Source organism: Choloepus didactylus, chromosome 5, assembly GCF_015220235.1.
Source record: "Choloepus didactylus isolate mChoDid1 chromosome 5, mChoDid1.pri, whole genome shotgun sequence".
Taxonomy (NCBI): domain Eukaryota; kingdom Metazoa; phylum Chordata; class Mammalia; order Pilosa; family Megalonychidae; genus Choloepus; species Choloepus didactylus.
In genome coordinates, this window is record NC_051311.1 from 118,952,141 (window position 1) to 118,977,006 (window position 24,866).

The window sequence follows — 24,866 nt, forward strand, 5'->3', positions numbered from 1 at the left end:
ATCTTTCTTTTAAAAATTGTTTTATACACACACACACACACACACACACACACAGAAAGTGCTTATGTAAAAAATAACCTCATAAAGTTTTTAGACAAACATGCTCTGTTTGATTCAGGAAGCATTTAACTCTTAAATTCAATAACTATGCCATGGCATTTGCAATTAATTGCTTTATCAAAGAAGTGATTTCTCCTGCCTAAAAACTGTTAAACTCAATTTTAACTTTCAGTATAAAATATTAATACTGAAAACAAACATGCTGGATTCCATTGATCCAGCTAACAGTTTTGAGCATTATGTGGCTTCCAACATAGTAGAGATAAATGAGATATCATCTTTGCTCTCAAGGATCTCAAAGTCTAGTAAAGAATACAACCATGCAAACCTGTCAAATGAAAACTGAAAAATAAACTTTATTGCAGAACTAATAAGGGCTGACACAATGAAGGAAGTTGTAAATCCCCTTTCAAGGTACAGAAAACGTTTCAGAGGATTAATCACTTCATCTGTTTCTCAAAGTGTCATGTACGCCAGAAGTATGCAGTGGTAGAATATTTTAGATAAATAATATTTTTAAAGACAAGACATGGAGTTATAAAACAATAAGTAATAGAAGTCAAAAATAGTTCAAAGAGCTATTTTCATGATAGATCTGTAAAGGACTTAGTGACAAACGAATTATTTCCTATCTTGAATTCTCCAAATTTCAAAGACTATGATACCTATTTGCCCCTCCCCCACCACAAATCTAAGCCCTTTCATAAAATGTTAGTCAATACTCAATACTACAAATTTTTGCTATTCCAAAAAATCTGAATTAGAATAACAGGAGGTATAAAGCAGAAGATTATTGCAATGTTTTTCTTTTTTTATTTTAACAACCAATATTTTCACTTTGAAGCTAAATCTATCCTTTCACCTTGGAAAAGTTGAAGTGGCATATGTTATTTTATTTTATCCATGTCTAATTACCAAATCAAGACTAAAAAAAGAGAGACTAATAAGCAACCAGTGGCAGACTGAATTGTGTACTCCAGTTGGGACATGTTCATGTTATTGGTCTAAGTCTTCACTCCAGTAGGGGTGAGTCCACTGTAAATGAGATCTCTTCAGATGTTAAGGTGGGTCCAACTGAATCAAGTCCAGCATTAGGCCAGATTACTGGAGTCATTTATAAGCAAAGTAAAAGTCTGACTGAGAGAGAAGCCACAGGGAGCAATCAGAAGCTAGAAGTCAATGGCACCCAGAAGAGAAAGAAGATGCTGCCATGTGCATTGCCATGTGACAGAAAAACCAAGGACCAAAGATCACTGGCAGCCAGCCCTAGAATGCTGCAATCTTAAGGGAGAAAATATCTCCTTGCTGACGCCTCTATTTTAGACTTCTAGTCACAAAATCATGAGGCAATAAATTCCCACTGCTTGTTTAAGCCAACTCATTGTATGGTATTTGTTTTAACAACTAGGAAACCAAAACACAACCCCAACTCCACAAACTGTTTGCCATTTACACTGCATAGAATCAGTTCTGACCTCTCCCATCTGTGCTCAAATGCTGCTTCTCAAGAGGTATGTGATAATATGACCTGTGCTATACTACAATGGATTCATTATGTTTAAAATATATTATCCCCTTTTTTGCCCAAACTTTTTCCACCTTTTTTAAAGATCTCCCTGTAAATTTTCCTTGCTCCATAAATAAACTTGGTGTTTGGAAGAGGTACTTCCTCTGCTTTAGATTCACAAACACTGTCATTGTGGTTACAAAAATTTTATCTTAGTCCCTCAGCATTACTATTCAATTTTAACACATTTAAATGTGTTTCTAAAAATATGCTTTGAAATTCAGAATCAACCTCTAGAGAAATTTTTTTTTTCACTCTGCTTTAGATTCACAAACACTGTCATTGTGGTTACAAAAATTTTATCTTAGTCCCTCAGCATTACTATTCAATTTTAACACATTTAAATGTGTTTCTAAAAATATGCTTTGAAATTCAGAATCAACCTCTAGAGAAATTTTTTTTTTCAATTTTTAGAATTGTTATAAATTTTAATTAAGTAAAATCAATGTCATTGGAAGTAAACAAGGGTGACACAAATATTTGAACAAACAAAACATTTTATAACCTTTATTCTTGGCAAGACTTCCTCTTACAGAAACAAGTAAGGTTTGTAGAGCAAATGAATAAGCAGATAAGTGGGGGAAGAGTAGAAGCAACCTGGAAGGTTTTCAAAAGACTTTAAAAAGATTTCTTGACAAACGTTATTAAATTACTAAAGAAAGTGAATCACTATGGTATAGAGGTGCCTTGAATCAACTATAAGAATCTGATCTTGAGAAAAGAAATGAGTCAGAATTTAAAAAGATTAAATGTGGACAGAAAAGATAAAACAGCACAGCTATGTCAGAAAAACTGTAGGGTAGGACTTGTTCAGCATACTTATAAATTATTTTGAGTGATAAAAATGTGTGCAGTTAATATATATCACTAACATCTGGCATCAGTGCAATGCAAACTTGCTGTAATGAACTCCAGACCCCTTTTGGAAATTCACCCTTCACCTGCATGACTAGCTCATGATTCCTGGCTCCTACACTTAAACTCCTGATCCACATTTTTCCAAGTCCTCAGGGAATATTCTAAAGCCTTGGCATTTCATAGCAAAAAAAAAATGCCATAGGAAGAATACAGAATTATGAAATATTTGAGAATTATAAAATATACAAATAAAATAAATTTATATCCCAAATCTCTGAAGCAAGGAGTACAGGGACACTTGTTATAACTCAGAATGGGAATGGATCTATTTTTTTGGATTTTGTCTCTGAATCAAGTTCTTCCTGTAGTTCTAATAACTTAATCAACCTATTGAAAGATACACAGTTTCTCCATTTCCATTTAGAAGCTCTGCTTGCCAGGTTTCCTTCACCCGTTAATAAACAATAATGGTAGAAAATAACAATATAAGATGTGTTTGTTTTCTGGCATTTCTGAAATGGGTACCTTGGGTAATACCTTTTTCTAATACTCAGAATAAACCAAAACACAGAAATCAGCACGTCAAAGGGTCCTTTTAGGATTGAGTAACTGTGGTTGATGAGGAGGCAGTATACTTTTGATGCCACCCTTTATTTCTAAGAAGGATTATATTAAGAGTCAACAAAAGTGTGACTGAATGACTTTATTTGAAATAATAACCTCTGTTACTTCATCAAAAAAGGAAAGGAAATTCACTGCCCAATGCACAGTGAGAAAATTTAGCAATTATAGAAAAGAAAAGGAACTGCAACAATTTGTACCCAAAACCTGTATGGTCAAGTTAAATTAGTAACTTAAAGAAAATGTGTACTTGTAGCATGTGGAGATCCGCTCTTTTCACCAAGCTATGGACTGCAAGCTGTCACTGCCAGAGGAGAAACATAAAAATGATTTGCTGGGGGTTTCTTGCAGGTTATACTAACTGAAAACCTGAAGAACTCAAGGGAGAATCACTTTACCTTATATACAAGTGGCATCTATCCCTCTTGCTTGTTCTCAGCAGCGCTCACCCGGCCTCTTCCCACCCAGGTCCCACACAGGTGTTCGGGAGCAACCAGGACAAGATGGGGGAGACTGGAGCAATGTAAGTTGACAAGAGCAGGAACATCCCCAATTTAACATTGTCACCAGCAAGGTTTTTTATTCATTTGATAAAGTAGGTAACTATTCTTGATCTTACCAATTGGCTGGAGAGCAAAAAAAATGGCCATAGTAAAGTTCAAGCAAGATTGAGCTCATATCATTTTATCTTCTTCTGGAAACTGCCTCTTTCTTTCCCTTGGAGTTCAGGTGAAGGGCCCTAATATCAATCCAAATACCAATGTTTTGACTGCTGCTTCCCTCAAGTCGAAAGGCTGAGAGTTGCATGTCAGCCTCATGCTCCACTTAGAGGGAAGTAAACACAGATGTGTTTAGGGTCCTGAAATTAATGTAGGTGAGCAAATTAGATGGATATGAACATTAGGGAGTGGAACGTGTATGCTGCATGTTCCATGAACAAATAGATACAATTTTTAATAACAAATACACATACATACTTGGGTACCAGTTTGCAAATTCAATTTTATATAATGATTGCTAAGTTGCAGCTGGAAATATCTCATTTGCTCAATATTTGATTCAAATTCCTTACAGGGTGAAAGTAGCCAATAAACAGATTATGGCAGGGAACACCTTGAGTCACATGCCTATTCTTGTCATGTGATATTTAAAGTATCTACTTAACTGTTGCCCATTGAATCTGTCAAGGCATAGCCCCTTCAAGGGGGCTATGTGAGAGCCAGGCTTTCTGATGGTTGACCTCTCCAGTACAATGGACTCTCCTGTAGACCTAGGAGCAGAGACACTTAGAACTACAAGAGACCTTATGAATGGTGTAAATTGGTACTTCCCAAACGTAATCTGCAAAACACTGTTCTGTAGGATACAGTAAAAAGGTATTCTGGAACTTTAAGAAACCAGTGCCTAGTTTTGTGATTTCAATCAATGTCTGCTGAATAAATTTTAAGTGAATGAGGCAGTAGTTTTGAACCCTTGCTGTGAATCCATATCTCCCATAGCTATATATTTAAAAATTCATCCACTTAGGTGCACTCCAAAGTTACTAATAAGAATTTCTGAGGGTAACGGCCCCAAACTTTTAATTTTTAACAAGATCCAAAGGTTGAGAATCATTGATCTAAGAACACTCAATTCATTACTGGCACAGTCACTATTAAAACCAAAGATATTTAACTTCCAATTCAAAAAATGTGCCATGCAGAGTAGGGGCAATATGAGGAGGTGGGGGTTTAATATGGACTCAGAGTGGCTGAGAAACCCCAAACTAGACATAATGATAGACCTGTGGTAAGGACTTGGGACAGGATTCAACACTAGTCAATCAAAGGAAGGGCAGGCAGTCTAGGAATACATGTGGATATAACGTTATGGGAAGGGGCACACTACCATTCAAGTATGAGCCAGGAACCAAGGCAGAAAGGGATAATACTGAGGTTTGCCTTGAGGGTAAAGCGACAAAGGGACACAGTTCCTGGAAAAACCAGAGTGTTACTAATGTTTATGGAGCAGGAATAATATGCTAAGTAATATTTTATGTACTTTACATGGAATACCTCAGTTCTCACAACATTACTATGAAGTAGGAATCATCATAATCCTCATTTGAAAATAAGGATAATATAGTTTAGAGAGGTTAAGAAACATCTCAAGTAAATGCAGAGGCAGGGTGCCATGCAGAGCAGTCTGGAGTTAGGGCAGCAAGTCAGAAGGAGATCAGCAACAAAGAGATCATGCATCCCAGGGTCTTAAAGTATTGCTTGGAGTTTTCCCATTCCCAGGTCTTAACCCTTGGGAGTCATGGGCTGAACCTGTATGTGGGGTTCAAGAAACCTCAGCAACAATACGTGGAAGTTGAAAAGAAAAGAAATTCATCCTAGGCATAAAATAATTTTAAAAAAAGTTATATTTGTTAAAAACCTGAAAGAAAAAAAGAGGCTGTTGAAAGTGCTGCATGGTTAAGAGTCTGGATTATCTTTAAAACTCAAGGGAGATTAGGCACAGTCCTCAATCCCATCACTTACCAACTTCATATTTTCTTTTGTTCAACTCAAGTTCAAGATCTTTTAAAATTCTAAACACATTACTAAAATAATCCCTTCTAAAGTCAAGGGATAAAAGCTTACATGCAAAAACTGGTTATTTTCTTATCTGTATAGATTATTTCTATGAATATTTATCACTAGCTTTAAAGCAATCCAGTTCCTCTTCCATAGCACTGTGCATACCAAATTTTGTTTTCACTGAAGAATAAAATCCATAGCATCTCTATTTCTAATACAAGTTGCTCATTTTCAGTATATTGAATATTTCCCTTTGAAATAAAGTCCTTAATTGACAGGAAGTGCATGTTTTGGCATAAAGTCAACAATATACATGCTGAATATGTCCTTTTATCCCCATCCATTAGGTCAGTTGATACAATTCAGACAGTATGGATAAAGTATAAATTTATGTATACATATCATACATTTTATCCTGGGTTAATCTCACCATCAAAGTTCATTACTTATTTTTATTTTCTTTCTAGTCTCTTTATCTAATATGATCTCAAACCCTAGATCATACACTGCACTGGGAAATACAAAAACTCCTGGTAGGATAAATATAAAATTTGATGTGATAACAAAGTTCTTTAAGAAAGCATGTGGTATTAAAATCCAATCCATTCTCATTGTTTATTCGTGAGGATGGGGCAGTCATTTCGCAACAGGTTCTCAAAGGTATGCAGAGAATTATTTCTTCAAAATAAGAATTTACTGGGTACATTTGAATAAAATATCTTAAAACACTGCAGTCATATTTTGGTTCATATGCATCTCCTAAATCTAGATGGGAAGTGTGTTGGTTATCTATTGCTGCATGAAAAATTACCACAAACTTAGAGGATTCAAATGGCATGAATTTATTATCTCACAATTTCTGTGGGTCAGGAGTCCGGGCACAGTTTAGTCAGATCTTACACTTAGGGTATCACAAGGTTACAAACAAGGAGTCAGCTATACTGTGTTCTTATCTGGACGCTTAGTTGGGGAAGTATCAGCTTCTAAGGTCACTCAGATTGTTTGTAGAATCTGGTTATAGGACTAAGAGTTTCTTGCTAGCTACTGGCTAGAGGCTGCCCTTGCTCCTTGACACATGGACATGGCTGCTTGCTTCTTCAAAGCCAACTAGGGTAAAAAGAGTCTCTAGAACAAGTACGCTAGCAAGATGTAGTCATATAATGTAACATAACCATGGGACTGAATCCCTTCACATTTACCATATCCTATTGGTTATAAGCAAGTCACAGATTCTAACCACACTTAAGGGGAGGAGATTACACTAAGGCATCAATATCAGGAGGCTGAGCTCATAGGGCGTCAGTGATCCTAGAGTTGTCTGCCACACGGCGGGTGGGAAAAGGCAAGGTGAGCACAGCTTGGAAAGCCACACAACTGTAGGAAATATGTCCCTCTCTCCTTCAGAGAATCCCTGCCTTGATCTGCCATTGTTTTTCCTTAAAGTAAATTTTTTGGTTATTTACGTGAAAATCTCTTTTAAATAAATATGTGAAATCCACCCCAATCCCACGTAATGAGAATCTCTGAGGAGAGGTTCCTGGAATCTACCCCCACATAATTTTTAGACAAGGTAAAGTTTGAGAGAAACTTACTTACATCCTCTTATTAAAAGGATCAAAATCTCCAGCTTTTTGTAGTATCTTTTCAAAGTTTCTAACATAATTATTCTCTCTCTGTCAGTTTGAATGTATTGTGTCCCCCAAATGCCATTGTCTTTGTAGTCTTGTGGAGCAGACGATTTGGTGCTGGTTGGATTTGCTTGGAGTGTGTCCCACCCAGCTTGGGTGATGATTCTGACGAGATGTTCCCATGGAGTCATGGCCCCGCCCATTCAGGGTGGGCCTTGATCAGTGGAGCTATATAAATGAGCTGACTCAAAGAGAGGGAACTGAGTGCAGCTGTGAGTGATGTTTTGAAGAGGAGTAAGCTTGCTAGAGAGGAACATCCTGGGAGAAAGCCATTTTGAGGCCAGAGCTTTGGAGCAGACGCCAGCTGCCTTCCTAGCTAGCAGAGGTTTTCCGGACGCCACTGGCCATCCTCCGGTAAAGGTACCCGATTGCTGAGGTGTTACCTTGGATGCTTTGTGGCCTTAAGACTGTAACTGTGTAGTGAAATAAACCCCCGTTTTATAAAAGCCTATCCATCTCTGGTGTTTTGCATTCTGCAGCATTAGCAAACTAGAACAGATTTTGGTACCAGAGAAGTGGGGTGCTTTTGCTGCTGAGTTTGCAAATACCAAACATGTTGGAACGGCTTTTCAAATGGATAAGGGGAAGATTCTGGAAGAATTGTGAGGAGCTTGATAGAAAAGGCCAAAACTGCTTTAAAGAGACTGTTTATGGAAATATGGAGTCTAAAGATACTTCTGATGAGGACTTGAGCAGAAATAATGGATGTGTTGTTACAAACTGGAAGAAAGGCAATCCTTGTTTTAAAGTGGCACAGAATTTGGCAAAATTGAGTCCTGGTGTCAGATGGAAGGAAGAATTTGAAAGCGACAACCTGGAATACTTAGCTGAGGAGATCTCCAGAATACATGTGGAGGAGGTACCCTGGCTTCTTCTTGCAGTTTATAGTAAAATGCGAGCGGAAAGAGATAAACTTAGAACTGAACTCTTGGGTTCAAAGAGACCAGAAGCTGATCGCTTGGAAAATTACGAGCTTCCAGGGGGTGGAAACCCTGAAGCTATAGCCCAACATGAGGATGTAACCAAACACGGAACCCAGCCGCCATTTCAGTACAAGCCAAGATTGGAGATGGAATTATCCAGAAAGGATTTGTGGAAAGTCCTATTGTCTGATGGCTTTGATCCCTGTGTGCTTCATGCAAAGCCAACAGAATTTTTGCGAGATCTTTATAGACAGAGCCATTGCCAGTCTGGACTGGAGGAGACAGACAAGGAAAAAATTAAAGGAAAAATCTCTTCAAAGACAGAGCCATGGAGGTTGAGGTCTGGAGTCAAGAGGTCTCAGGCTGGGAGAGCGGAGCAGCCCACACACATGGAAAGGGTGAGTTTGCCCTGGAGGTCAAGGGTGGGCTTTCTGCCTCGATGCTCTGGAAGAGTTTTGCCATCTGAGGTCCCAAAGAGGGCGGAGCACATTCCCAGGGAATTGGGGAGAGCCTGGCTGCCACCACACTGTTCTGAAGGGGTTGAGCATGTGCCCCGGAGACAGAAGGGAATCTGGGAGCTGCCCTGATGTTTGAGGAGGGTGGGGCCGAGAAGGTGGTCTCCCCAATGTGTGGATATGTTGGAGCACTCACCCAAGCATTTGGAGAGAAAAGGGCTGCCACAAAGGCACTTAGGAAGTGTTAGACTCCCACTTTCTCAAGCCCCAAGGATGCAACATTGTTCTGTAAATGACTCTCAGACTTTGAAATCTAATGGAGTTTGTCCTGCGGGTTTTAGGAACTGTTTTGCTCCTGTTAACCCTGTTTTCTTTACTGTTTCTCCTTATGGCAGTGGAAATGTTTATCCTATGAATGTCTCTCCTTTGTATATTGGGAGCACATAACTTGCTCTAAGTTCACAGATCCACAGCTAAAGAAAAATTATGCCTTAGGACTGGCCATGCCTATAATTGATTTTGATGGGATCTTGTACTTAACTTTTGTTACTGAAATGATTTAAGCTTTTGTGATATTGTGATGGAATGAATGTATTTTGTATTTGGAAAGATAATGTCATTTTGGGGTCCAGGGGGTGGAATGTGCCAGTTTGAATGTATTGTGTCCCCCAAATGCCATTGTCTTTGTAGTCTTGTGGGGCAGACGATTTGGTGCTGGTTGGATTTGCTTGGAATGTGCCCCACCCAGCTGTGGGTGATGATTCTGATGAGATGTTCCCATGGAGGCATGGCCCCGCCCATTCAGGGTGGGCCTTAATCAGTGGAGCTATATAAATGAGCTGACTCAAAGAGAGGGAACTGAGTGCAGCTGTGAGTGATGTTTTGAAGAGGAGTAAGCTTGCTAGAGAGGAACGTCCTGGGAGAAAGCCATTTTGAGGCCAGAGCTTTGGAGCAGACGCCAGCTGCCTTCCTAGCTAGCAGAGGTTTTCCAGACGCCATTGGCCATCCTCTGCTAAAGGTACCCGATTGCTGAGGTGTTTTGTGGCCTTAAGACTGTAACTGTATAGCAAAATAAACCCCCGTTTTATAAAAGCCTATCCATCTCTGGTGTTTTGCATTCTGCAGCATTAGCAAACTAGAACACTCTCTAATGGTTTCCCTAATTTTTGGATTTTCATTAGAATAAAAACAATAGCAGCAATATTATAATAAAATGCATTTCAAAGGACACTAACAAATTAAGGGTCTTTCCAGGAAACTAAATCTTTAGAAACATGGACGTTCCTTCCCTTAGTCATTAATTCACTGCATTAAAACCTACAAGTTACAGTCATAATTCAGATGCTCAAAATATGAATATATGAGGCCATTTTTAACATGTAGAGAAACATTTTAAAGAATAAGGTGATGAAAGACAAGTTTAAGAATTTCACCAGGCAATACCCTTTTGAAAGAAAAGCCAGCACCAGGGAGAATCAAAGATTTTTTTACACATCAAACAAGGCCAAACAAGGTGTCTTCTTTTTACAAAAACCATGTGATAAAATGTAGCACTAGGTTCATAATTTTGTCAACTACTGACCTTTTTTCTTCTAACATCAAGCTTACAAATGATTTAAAGAACATTTTCCCCTTAAAGGTAAGTCCAATTGATTATTACTTTTTCAAAGTAACTGCTTTGAGCAATCTTTTAGGACTACAACTTAAAAGACATGTGTGATCTTTGACTACTTTCCTGATTCAAGTAACATTTTCACTATATAACTTTACCATATCTGTAGAAACTTGTTTTCATCTTATTATATGGAATTCCCTACATTACTAAGTAGAAAAGTCAGTAGTATCTTTTTCAGAAATTTATGCTTTCCTCTTATCTCATCAAATTCATCTCATCTTTTCAAGGGTGAGCTTTTCAAATCCCTGTCCTTACCATTTCCAAAAATGTTCCATTGGTAGACCAACAATAAAAAATCCAAACCTTCCTGAAATAATGTTATTTAAATTAATCTCTCTCTGATTTGAATATGTAAGCGGAGTTTATATGTGTGGAGGTTTGGAATCATTACCTAAGCTTGCAATGTGTTGGAAAGTGGAATACTGTTGCTAATTCCAAAGCACACAATGTAAGATGTTTGGTGTATCCAAGCAACCACCAAGTAGACCAGAAGGTGAGCAAACTTGGGAAAGTAAAAGAGGTCAAGGTGTGGAGAGGACAGGAAGGGATGAGTGAGCATGAGATAAGCCAACTCAGCCTTTATCACAGTTCTTGGATTGCAGTGTAATATTTATTTACTAAATCACTCAATTTTGTCCAGGTCAGCAAAGTAAGGGAAATGCTCTAGAGCCATCAGTGTGAATATTTTTAAGATGATTAAGAGTTTTCCCCCATGATTATAACAAAAGTCAGAATCATCTTTGGTCTCTTTTAATTTATATTCAATTGAGCAGATTTGCCACTCACCAAGAAATGATTTTAGCTCCTCTCTGGTTTTCTCTATACTTAACGTATGTACCTTGTACACGACACTACCATATTCAGCCTACAAAGACCTTTGGATGGGCATCTATACAGTGCTGAGTGAGATCTCAGTCATTTAGTTAAATTAATTTTTTAGCTAGACGGACAACAAAGGTCTATGGTTATGAGCTTCACTGGCTCATTTATTTTGGATGTTCTCAACGTTTTGTTCTTAAAAATTTTGAGAACCACAAAGAGCTTCTTCTTTTTTCTTAATGTGGGTAATATCTATTGAAATTTACTACTTTAGAAATTGACACAGAATTTTGAAAATATTTATGGATTCATTCATTTAAAACAAGCTAAAATCATATATCAACAAAAATTTCATGAGATACAACTATATTCTTCAAAACAAAGGCACATTTAATGAGAAGAATGTTATTTTGCATATTTTTCAAATATCTTTAATGCCTGGCTTAATAGAAGATAGCTGAATTTTCATATCTATTTCTGCATTCAGTCTGATGTGATATCATACATCATTTAGCCTCTCAAAAACTCCACTGTACACTAGTAGGTGAATGAGTCTAAAACAGGCAAATGGAAGCTTAGTATCATCATGACTTTGCAGACCTCTTAAAAGGCTCTTGGGGACCACCCTCCCCACATAGTTTCTATACCACACCTTTCCAATTTCTAATATAGGATGAAAAGATGAAGCACATCCTTTACTCAGAGAAGATAAACATATGACATTCCATAAACAACCTAAACAAAAATAGTAGACTCTGCCCTCCAACGCACATTCACACAAAAATGCCACAAGTTTAGCACTAAAATTTACTCTTTATATCATTTATGGCTGACAAGTCCAGAGGTATTGAAAAAAGAAAATAATTTTCAAAGATATCTTTTAAGAAAGGAAAAATATATGTAAGATTTTTGAAGATAATTGTATTACTCAGGGTTCACCAGAGAAACAAACTGACAATAAACATAAATAATGAGATTTATTATAGGAATTCGCTCAAATGACTGTGGAGATTGGCAAATACAAATTCTGCTGGCCAGGCCACAAGCTGGAAACTCCAATAATGGTTTCAATGAATTCTTGAGAAGCTGGCTGACTGAAGCAGAAACAGAAATTCTTTCTGATGGCTGAAATCATCAGTCCTCTCTTTAAGGCCATCAGAGGATGAGACTTCTCTCATTGCTGAGGGTAATTTCCTTTGTTGATTGTACATGTAATCAGCCATAGATGGCAACTAACTGACAAATAATTTAAATCCTTGAAGTACCATCACAACAATCAGGCCAGTGCTTATTTGACCAAACAACTGAACACCATTACCTAACCAATTTGACACATGAGCTTCACCATCACAGTCTACCCCTTGTTAATTTGGCACCCATACACATCTCCTTAAACTATATTTAATCTCTAAATCTCTAAACAAAAGCCATACTTTTGCCTAACATAATTCAACTTTTCTGTGTACAATTGGAAACACACTAATTCTTTCTCTAGAAGATGATATAAGCTCTTGGGTAATATTAACTTAATTTAACTTAATTAATTAAATATAATTAACTTAATATTATCCTGTAACTTAAGTACTATGACCTAAAATTAATACAACTTATACTATATGATAAGGGGATAAGACAGGGGAGAAAACAAAGATATTTGCTTTCTGTACATATATGAAGATATTCATAACAAAACAAGGAAGAAATACTCATAACCATTACAGTTCTCATTTCTGCAAGTGGTCACCTGGTCATAGCTCATATTTATAACTACCTTCTTCCACTACCCATTCCATATTCCCTTTACCCACAACAAGTACCTTAGCCAACTGTGGTTCTTTCTTGGTGGGGTGACCCAAACCTTCATTCCTGAAGGTACTGGACCATTGTTAGTCCTGCTTGGATTGACTTTAATCACAGGGCATGGTAGCACTAAGAGATGCCTTAAGGGATCACCTGTATTCCAGGTAAACTCATCTTTACCTCCATTGTGTGGTAGCACAATGATAACCTGGATAACCAGAATTAATCACTCCAGCCAGCATGGTGATTTCCTTCTTTGCCTGTTTAGTCAGAGGCATGCAGAGCCCAAAGTGGTCTGGTAGTAATCTTAACTTTCAGTTCAATGGAATCATTATTGTGTTTCTTGATAGAAGCATTCCTTCTTTTAGAACTATGACATGTAGACCAACAGAGCTTAAGGTTGCAGTGACAGGAAGCAAACACTTGTGTAGTGAATCACTATGGGTAATAGTGAGTAGTACCACTACCATACCCACACCTTGATTCTTGGACCTGTGAATCCTGTTATGAGAGAAACAGCAACATAGTGTGGACACTAATTTAGAGCTTATATTGCCTCCTGGAGAATACTGCCCCAGGCCTATAAGGTTTTGCTATCCAATTGGAACCATAATTAAGACTTCAAAAGATAGACATTCTACCATTCTATCAATCCAGCTGCTTCAGGATTATGGGACATATGGCAAGACCAGTGAATTCCATGAGCATGTACCCATTCCCACACATCATTTGCTGTGAAGTTCCTTGATCAGAAGCAATGCAGTGTGATATCATGATGGTGAAAAGAGCATTCTGTAAGTCCACAGATGGTAGTTTTGGCAGAAGCACTGCATGCAGGGAAGGCAAATCTGTATCCAGAGTATGTATCTATTCCATTAAGGATAAAATCCTTCCCTTTCCACAAGGTAGGAGGCTGATCCTCAGGCAATGGTGACATATGGGTGACTAAGTGTTGGTTTCTGCTTCTGGCAGACTGGGCACTCAGCAGTGGTTGTAGCCAGGTTGGCCTTGGCGAGTGGAAGTACATGTTGCTAAGCCCAGTCATAACTTCCATCCCTACCACCATGACCACTTTGTTCATGAGACCATTGGAAATGACAGGAGTTGCTAGGGAGTGAGGCCAACTGGTATTCACAGAACAAGTCATCCTATCCACTAGATTATTAAAATGTTCCTCAGCTGAAGTCACCCTCTGGTGAGCACTCACATGGGACACAAATATTTTCATGTTTTTCACCCACTCAGAAAGGTCTACCTAGAAAACCTCTCCCCCAGATGTTTTTGTCACCAATTTTCCAATCATGTAACTTCCATATCCCAGACCACTCAGTCAAAACTATTGGCCACAGCCCAAGCATCAGTTTACAAATGCATCACTGGCCATTTTTCCTTCCAAGTAAAATGAACAAGCAGGTGCACTGTTCAAAGGTGTGCACATTGGGAGAATTTTCCTTTACCATTGTCCAGAGATGTTCCAGAAAGAGGCTATAGGGCTGCAGATGTTCACTTTCAGGTGGTACCTGTATATTGTGCAAAACCATCTGTAAACCAGGTCCAAGTTTTCTCTTCTTCAGTCGACAAATTGTAGGAAACTCCCTAAGAGGCCTTGACTGTGGGCTGGAAAAGAAGGTAATATGGAAGAAGTGGGGACATTTGGGTCCCTTCCTCAGGTAACTTACTTGTGCCTTCAGGACCTGCTTGAGCCTGATCTTGTGTATACCACTTTTATTTGATGATGGAATTCTGCTGTGCATGCACAATTTTATGGCTTGGTGGGTCAGACAACACCCACTTCATGAGAGGCTACTCAGATCTCATGGCTTAAGCATGCAGTCCTTACTAAGACCCAATAGCTGTTTCTGAAAGGAGAGTAGATAACTGCAGAGGATGGTGGGGCTTTGTTGCAAATTCCTAAGGATCTGTGGAGTGATTTTCTGATAAGGACTTGCCAGAGGCTCCAAACAACAACTCTATTTGCCACTGAAGCTTCCAGTGCCATTGAATCTGCTGGTTCATGTGGCCCAAGTGGCACAGCAGCCTGCATGGTGGCCAGAACCTGTCACAGCTTTCTTGTTTCACTCCCACACAAAACTAGAAGTTTTTGGAGCCACTCAGTAAATGGGTTGGAGCAGCACATCCACATGAGGAATACGTTGTCTCCAAAATCCAAAGAGACCAGTTAGGATACAGTTGTTTATCTTTCCTCTTAGAAGGGATATATTAACAAGCCCCACACTAGAGGATGCCTAGAAATTTCACTGAGGTGGAAGGACCCCAGATTTTTTGTGGGATTTATCTCCCACCCTGACATACAAATGCCTTACCCATAACTCTAGAGTAGTTGGTACTTCCTGTTAACTAGGTCCAATCGGCATAATGTCGTCAATATACTGGACCAGTGTGATGTCTTGCAGATGGGAAAGGCAATCAGATTCCTTGCAGTCTAGATCATGCCATAAGGCTAGAGAGTCGATATACCCCTGAGGTAGCACAGTGACGGTATATTGCTAGCTTTGCCAGCTGCAAGAAAACTGGTTCTGGTGGTCTTTGCTAATAAGTAACAAAAAATATGTATTTTTTTCATGGTATGGTGGGAGCATATTGGAAGCAATGAAGTTATATCAGTTATATCAATGAAGTTAAATCGGGACATTTGTTCTTCCTGTTCCTTTGTTTTATCTGGAAATGCTTTTTTTTAATTTTTTCTTTATTTTTTGATAAATAAAGTTAATTAAATAAAAAATGTATTTTCCAGATCAAGAGCTGCATACCAGGTAGCAGGGCATGTATCAATTTGTTCAAGTAATGATACCCCATCTGGAAAAGCAGCTGCAATTGGAGTCACCACCTGGATAAGTTTATGATAATCCACTGTCATCCTCCAAGACCCATCAGTTCTCTGCACAGGCCAAATAGGCAAGTTGAATGGTGATGTCGTGGAAATCACCACCCCTGCATCCTTCAAGACCTTGATGGTGGCATCAAATCTCTGACATCCCTCCAGGAAGGTGGTATTGTTTTTGATTTACTATTTTGTTAGTTAGAGGTAGTTCTAGTGGCCTCAACTTGGTCTTTCTGACTCTAATAGCCCTTACCCCTCCACAAGTCAGGAAACCAATGCAGGGATTCTACCAGTTGCTGAGCATGTTTATTCCAATTATGCATTCCAGAACTGGGGAAATAGGAACAGAATGGGTTTGGGGATCCACTGGACCACTGTGAATGGATCTGAGCTAAAACTTCAGTGGCTACCTGACCTCCCTATTCTGACTGGTGGGCAACAGTGACGCTTTGGGTCTCTTGGAATTAATGTCAGTTCAGAGCCAGTGTTAAATAATCCCTGAAATATCTGATCATTTCCTTTTCCCTATGGCACAGACCCTGGTAAAAGACCATGGGTCCCTTTGAAGAAGGCTGAGAGGGATAGTAACAGCATAAATTTTTGGCAGGTTAGCAGGGTCCTTCCCCAAGTGGACCTGGCTTTCCCTCTGTTCAAGGGATTCTGGGTCTATAAATTGTCTCAAATCTGGGAATTTATTGAGAGGCTATGACTTTCTGTTTTTGTGATTCAAATTAGACTTTTGTTTGCTTGACCTAGAACTCTTCTGCTTATACAATCAAGTAAGAATTTAGTACATTGTACATCTACTTCATTTCTATGCACCCATGTTCAACTCATCAATGCCATAGATCTCTGTGAGTCAGTCTATTCTGATTACTGCTTTGACTTTGCTGTCCATTATGGTAAGCCACACCTACCTTATTTTGAGCAACTAATTGCTGCCACTTGGCTCCTGACAACCCAGCATGTGATCACGTTTAAGGGTCCAAGTTCAGGGGCAGCAGTTCCTATAGTAATGTCTGACATACAGAGAAGAGTGACAAGAGAGCTCTTCAGGGATGATGGAGCGGCTCTCACAAATTTATTCCTCACAGTCCTAGTGAAAGGGATGTCCTCTGGACATTCCTGGGGTAGGTGAGCAGGTCTTACCTAGAAATCCACACTAGCATTCCAGTCTCTCTAAGCTTTTGGATCCCCTCATCTACATTATACCAGGATGGTTCTGGTATTTCAACTTCAGGTAATGCAGACCAACTTTTGGTCCATGTATTAGCCAACCACCCAGACAAAGTGTTAGAGCCCCTTCTAATCACTGCCTAGTGAGCCAATATCAATAAATTCAACCGGATCCAACTGTATGTTCCCTCCACCATTACCCCACACTCATAATATCCATTCCCACACATATTCCCCTGATTTCTGTCTATATAAATTGGGAAAAAATCATGCAGTTCTTTTGGAATTTAGTGCATCTCCTCATTGGTCACGCTTTGTGTACCTCACCGTTGGGGGCCTGTTGGGACTTCAGTCTAGTTACAGGTATGAAAAAAAAAAAAAAGAAGTGTGGTGGGGGTGAGTCATGAGAAGAATTAGCAACGTCTTGGAAGCCCACTACTTCAGGGTGTTTCATTACAGTTTCATATAGTAAAACAGGGTAAATCTCTTTAGATGGAGGTGTGAGGGCTGTTTCCTCAGGGAAGGAAGTTAAATGTTTATCAAGAAAAACAGGGTTATTCTGTTCAGATGGAGGAGGTATGGCAAATCCTCAGGGTGGGCAGGAGGTTGTGTGGCTAATTTCTGAGAGCAGACTGGGGGTCCAGTGGCTGATTCCTCAGGGAAGACCATTATCTGGTGAAGAAAACTCAGCAGAATCTAGGGTTTCAATGTCCCCACTATCAAAATTATCAGGATCCAGTTCCTTCTCAATCAATTGCTCTCACTTTAAGAATAGACACTCTGAAAGGTTGAGAATTCAATTTACATTGTAATTCTGCCACTCACATAATGAGACCCTGGGCCTGATTTTTAGTAAGCTCAAGTCTGCAGCTACAAGAAATAAGAATTTCTTTCAGGACACACATAGAAACATTCATGCCCTTCATTTGTTGTTTGAACTGGGAATTTGAAGGCCTGTGCTCATCCCTTTCTTTAACAATTGTATGTAGCTTATTTAGGAACAGCCAGTCAACATCATCATACTTTTTAACTCCACAAAACTCTGTTACCGTATCAAATACACTGTCAGCAGACACTTGCCTATTATAAGCATTCAAGTAGCCATATGGTCATATTTTGTGAATATCTATTGCCAATTCATGTCATGGACTATCAGTGCCATCTTGATCACTGGAAAGAGAATAATTAGTGCCTTTTAATCTAATCAGATTAGAGAATCAATTCTAAAATTTCCAGAACCAATTCAGAAATCTCAACCTTGAGATTATGCTTCTCAGAACCAGTCTTAGTACCCAAATAAGTATTAGTCTGGGTTCTCCAGAGAGAGAGATTTATTATAGGAATTGATCCATGTCACCATGGGGATTATCAAATCCAAATTCATTAGAGCAGGCCACAAGTTAGGAACTCCAGTGAAAGTTTTGATGAATGCCCCATGAGAAGGTGACTAAGTGAAACAGAGATAGAAATTCTTCTTTTGGATTGCTGAAATCATCAGTTCTCCCTTTAAGGCTATCAGTTGATTGAATGAGACTTTGCTCATTGCTGAATTAATCTCCTTTGTTGACTGTAGATGTAATCTGCCACAGATGCAATCAACTGACTAAACATTTAAATCCAGAGATGCTCTCACAGTAACAATCGGTCCAGTGCATACTTGGCCAAACAACTGGGGACCATGATCTAGTCAAGTTGACACATGAACTTAAACATCACAGGCATTAAATTAGATAGATAGATAGATAGATAGATAGATAGACAGACAGATGGATAGATGATAGGGATATATATATAGATATAAATGTAAAATTTCTTTCTCAACTAAAGCAAACATAAATTTCTTATTACTATTAATAAACAGGTATTTTTATCTCATGTGAGAAAATAGAAGGTATTTAGACTGTTTATAGAAACATTAAAAATGTATATTACGAAAGGTTTTCAAAAGAGTTAAAGCCAGCTTTTCGTGTTAATATTATAGCTATTTTATAATAAATCATAATGGGAGACCCATTTTGAAGTGATAAAAATCATTTTACTTGAATCTCAAGCTAATCTGGTGTTTCAAATTTAAGAACTAATTTAGGGGAACAGGAATTCTGACTTTTGTTGAAAATCATCACATATCTTTTATCAGAGCACTGTTTTAGATAATAGAGAAAGTTAATAAAGACTGGTTTTATTTAATAAAGAAACAGAAAAGAAGATTGTCTGGTTTTGCTTGACTTAAAGAAATAGGTAGGTAGCTAGTTTATAACAGATTGGTATTCAAAACGTCTGCAATTGAGCTTCATTTTACTTGAGGAATAGAATTCAGTGATAGGAAAAATATGTGATATTGCACACAAACAGAGAAAATAGTTAAAATATTAGATTAGCCTTAATATTACAGAACATTAAAGAATAAAAGTGTGATTATGAACACATTAGAATTTGAAGTATTAGAAAACAACTTATTGCACACATACAGCTCAATCTTAATTTTTAGCCAGACCCAGCATTCTCTACAGAGCTAGTTACTTAATTTATTCTCATTTAGTTTCTCAGTATTTAAAATGGAGTATATAATAGTACTTACTTCATAATAATTGAATGTGTTAATAATTGTAGAGGGCTTATAGGAATTCTAAGCATATATTAAGTGCACATTGAGTTCTTTATAAATAAATAAATCTGATTATGTGGTTTCCTAAACTTCAGTGTTTCACAAAAAATTTCAAACCTGTCACAGAAACTAAAGGGATTGACTAAAATATTCACACAGTATGAAGGCCAAGAGGCTAAACCAATGGAGGATGATGAAAGTTGAATGACAAACAAAGCAGGTGAAAGGGAGATGATGGAGAAAACAATTTCTATATCCCATATGCTGTTAATATCCAATATGTAAAGAAAATTGTTTACCTTTCAATAATCTGCATGAGCAATTGATGTTTGTAACTTCTTTTATGGCATAAAATTTTCAGCTGCTCTAAGAAGAAACATAGGAGGCTTTTTGAAAAGGAAAATAAATAAATATTACTGTGTTCCAAATGAAATATCAAGTAAAATGTTGAAAAGGCTTCCTATCAAATTATTTGTGCTAAATTTTACAGCTAGGCAAAAATAAAGAAGTGTCTTGGTGTTTGGAACACTAAGAAATTTAGGTTTGCATTGAAGTAGGATAATTTTACAACAGTACAAAATGCCAGCTTGGACAGTTTGCCACCTACTATAATTACTTTTAAAAGAACATGCTGGAGAGAAACTAAGATGGCACCTAGCTGAGACAGGGCGAAAAAACGCCTCCATGAAAAACACTAGCTAAAAATCAGAAAGTGACCTAGAATACCGGTTACAGTGATGTATCAGCTGGACAAGGGCTCCTAGCTCCAGAGGGGCTGTATACTTGGTGCAACTGGGAGTCGGCATTCTGAAACGAGTGAGTAAGCTGGCTGGAAGACCCGCAGCCGTGCAGCAGGCTGGGGAAGCCAGGGTTTAGCGTTTGGAGACCAGCTGGCTCTTTTAAAAAAAAGGGAAAAACCCAGGAGCGGCTCCAGCAGCAATTGTGGGAACCATACAGTAAAACACAGCAATAGGGGGCTGGGCTGGCCTCTTGGTGTCTGGCCAGAAAGATAGCCTGCTGCAGATACCCTTGGGTTTGGGGGAACAGAGGGGAGAGCTGGAAGCAGAAAGAAACCCTGCAGCTAGCAGCTCACTCCCGGGAGGGCTGGATAAACTTCTGCCCGGGGCCGTGCCCACAGCCCAGAGCCCCACCAGTTATCCTGGAGCTGGGAAGTAGGAACTGTGTGAGGAGGAGGGAGCTGAGACGCACTGTTTGGACATTTTTGCTTCGGGCGGGGAGTGCGCCCTCACACGGCCCGGCGGCCGGGGGCTTCCCTTGTGGGATGGCACGCACCGGTGACGTAGCACAGCATTCCCTCGGCTGAGTTCCTGGAGGAGCGTGGCTGGGAGGGGGGATCCGCTCAGAGAACCCAGGGACACTACGCCAAGTCCGGTGGTTTATGGTTCAGTGAGAGAGAGGGTCTGGGGCTGAACTGAAATGAAGGCTTAGACTCTTGTGGCGGCCTTGAATCTCCGGGATCCTGGGGGATTTGAACATTAAAACTGCCCTTCCTCCCTGGTCACGCGTACACACACCCCACATTCAGGGCAGACGGCTCCAGCAACACACCCAAACTGAGTTCTCCAACTGTACCCACAAGAATCATTTCCCCACACAACGCGGAAACAAGGTTGAGAACTGACTCGAGGGATATAGGTGACTCACAGACACCATCTGCTGGTTAGTTAGAGAAAGTGTACATCACCAAACTGTGTTCCTGAAAAATTAGATCGATATTCCTTTTTCTTTACAACTTGAAAGAACCCTATCAAGCAAAACAAATGCCAAGAGGCCAAAAACAATAGAAAATCTTAATGCATATGATAAAACCAGAAGATATGGAGAATCCAAGTCCAAACACACAAATCAAAATATAGGAAGATACATTATACCTCGCAAAATTAATCAAAGAACTACAATCGAGGAACAAAAACATGGCAAAGGATTTAAAGGACATCAAGAAGACTATGGCCCAGGATATAAGTGACATAAAGAAGACCCTAGAAGAACATAAAGAAGACATTGCAAGAGTAAATAAAAAAATAGAAGATCTTATGAAAATAAAAGAAACTGTTGGCCAAATTAAAAAGACACTGGATATTCACAATACAAGACTAGAGAAAGCTGAACAACATCTCAGTGTCCTAGAAGCCCACAGAACAGAAAATGAAAGAACAAAAGAAAGAATGGAGAAAAAAATAAAAAAATTCGAAATGGATCTCAGGGATACGATACATAAAATAAAATGTCCAAACTTAAGACTCATTGGTGTCCCAGAAGGGGAAGAGAAGGGTAAAGGTCTAGAAAGAGTATTCAAATAAATTGTTGGGGAAAACTTCCCAAACCTTCTACACAATATAAATACACAAAGCATAAATGCCCAGCGAACTCCAAATAGAATAAATCCAAATAAACACACTCCAAGACATATTCTCATCAGACTGTCAAATATGGAAGAGAAGGAGCAAGTTCTGAAAGCAGCAAGAGAAAAGCAATTCACCACAGACAAAGGAAACAACATAAGACTAAGTTGTGACTACTCAGTGGCCACCATGGAGGTGAGAAGGCAGTGGCATGACATATTTAAAATTCTGAGAGAGAAAAATTTCCAACCAAGAATACTTTATCAAGCACAACTCTCCTTCAAATTTGAGGGAGAGCTTAAATTTTTCACAGACAAAGAAATGCTGAGAGACTTTGCCAATGAAAGACCTGCCCTACTTCAGATTCTGAGGGGAGCCCTGCTGGCGGAGAGACAGGGAAAAGAGAAAGAGATATAGAGAATTTTAACAGACATATATAGTACCTTACATCCCAAATCACCAGGACACTCACTTTTCTCTAGTGATCACAGATCTTTCTCCAGAAGGGACCATAAGCTGGGACATAAAACAAGCCTCAAGAAATTAAAAAAAAAAAAAAAAAATGAATATACTCAAAGCACATTCTCCAACCACAATGGAATACAAATAGAAGTCAATAATTTTTGAACTGTAATTCCACTAGTTACTTCCTACATGATATAAAATACACAAACTCTAAGGACAAATCAGTGGTTTTGAACTCAATGTAAATATGTAATTTTAGACAACTATATAAAGGTGGGGGAATCAAGGAGTATAGGAACATAGTTTATGTATCCTATTGAAGTGAAGGTGGTATCAAAGAAAAACAAGATTGAAAGGGATTTAAGAGGTTAATTTTAAGCCCCACAGTAAACACAAAGAAATTATCAGAGAATATAACCATAGAGATGAAAAGTAGAGTTTGGGTTAAGAGAAATGGGGGAAGGGGCAATGGGGAGTTAAGAAATGAGTGAAGGGTTGCTGTTTGAGGTGAAGGGAAATTTCTAGTAATGGACAGTGGGAAAGAGCATTACAACATTCTAAACGTGATTAATCCCACTAATGAAAGGCTAGGGAGGGGCTGGAATGGGATGATTTAGGCTGTATATATGTTTCCACAATTTAAAAAAAAAAAAAGACAGTCTAACTAGATGACAATTGAATGCTAAGGATGAACTTGGATGGGACTGGAGGATAGAGGGCAGGTGGCTCAAAGGGACACAGTTGAGACATAAGGAAAAGGAAATATAGAATGTAAGCTTTGTATCATTGTTGAATCTATTGTACTTCTTAGCTGCGCTTAATGTGATTGCATAAAAGAATGTTCTTGTTCATGGGAAGTGTATAAGTGAATTATAGGGTATGCTCAAGGATGTGTGCAGCTAACTCTCATATGTTCAGAAGACAGAGCAATAGATGATGGATGACAGATAGGGAGGGAAAGAAATAGCGATGTGACAGCATGTTAAAGTTGGTGGATTGAGCTTTTGGGGGAGGAGGGTCAGGGTATGATGGAATTCTGTGTATGGGGCTAGTATTGTTTTTGCAACTGTTCATATAACTTTGAATTTATTTCAAAATAAAAAAAACAAAAAAACAAACAAAAAAAAAAAACTAAATGACAAAAAGGTGGGATGGGGGGATGGTTTGGGTGTTCTTTTTTCACTTTTATTTTTTACTTTTATTCTGATTCTTTCTGACATAAGGAAAATGTTCAGAAATAGATTGTAGTGATGTATGCATAACTATATGATCATACTGTGAACAGTTGATTGTATACCATGGATGACTGTATGGTATGTGAATATTTTTCAATAAAACTGAATTAAAAAAAAAAAGAACATGCTAAAAAAAATCTTGATAAACACAATTCCAGACAAAAGAAAATACACATAGACCAAGTATTCAAAAAGAAAATGAGGGGAAAATGGTACTGAAGAGAGAGAGAGAGACATATAGCAAGACTGGCAGAAAAGAGATCCAGAGGGTTTTGAAGCTATACACAGGAAGTTCTCAGGACCAGGGAGGTCTCAGATTCTGGAAGAAAAAAGGGAAAGTTGAGCACATTAAGATATCACAGCTTCACCACATGTAGTAAAGAGAGTTTGGGAGAAGGGACATATGCACAAATGTCACAGAAATAAGCCATGTATGTGTTATTACAAAGGCATAATAATAGATTACAGGGAAATGTGCACAGGACATAAATTCACGCTCATTTTTAGAGAGATTTTAATTATTTTTAAAATAGAAGAACTATACCACCAAGAAAAGTTAAATATAGAATATTAAAACTGGAAGAAACATAAACTATTGCTCAATTCAATCTTAGCATTTTAGGGATCATGAAAATGAGCCTCAGAGAAGTTTAATGACTTAGTTAGGGTTGCAGAACTAGTTAGTAGCAGAGTTAGAACTTGGATAAAATCTCTTGATTCACAGGCCCAGTGACCATGCCAATATTCTCCTGACCTCTCATAGCAGAGGTTTGATATTTTCCTCACTCAATTACCCTGAATAATGTTATTCCCAATAATCCAGTGCAATTAACAGATTCAAAACCATTGTTAACATATGTATCCAGCAAAAAAAAACAGCCTCTGTAATATAAAGTATTAAAATATTTATTAAAATAAAGGATATATTTTTCAAGTATAAACACTGTGTTGTTTAACTGTTTATTGTTAAACAAAAATTAACAGTCACTGAACTTGACAAATGAGATTCACAAACACTAAAGAAAAATATGCCACAGCTAAAAATAATTGTAGGCCCTCAATTTGCTGTTCATTTATTCCACAAATATTTATTGAGCATTACTATACACCAGTCACTGTGCTAGGAAACAAGAATGCAATAATTAACACAGAC

The 24,866-nt window shown here is 38.3% G+C and overlaps 1 pseudogene; it reads left to right on the forward strand.

Annotated features, from left to right (window-relative positions):
* The first annotated feature begins 6,294 nt into the window (after positions 1-6,294).
* LOC119535414 overlaps positions 6,295-24,866 on the forward strand; it is a 36,392-nt pseudogene continuing 17,820 nt past the window's right edge.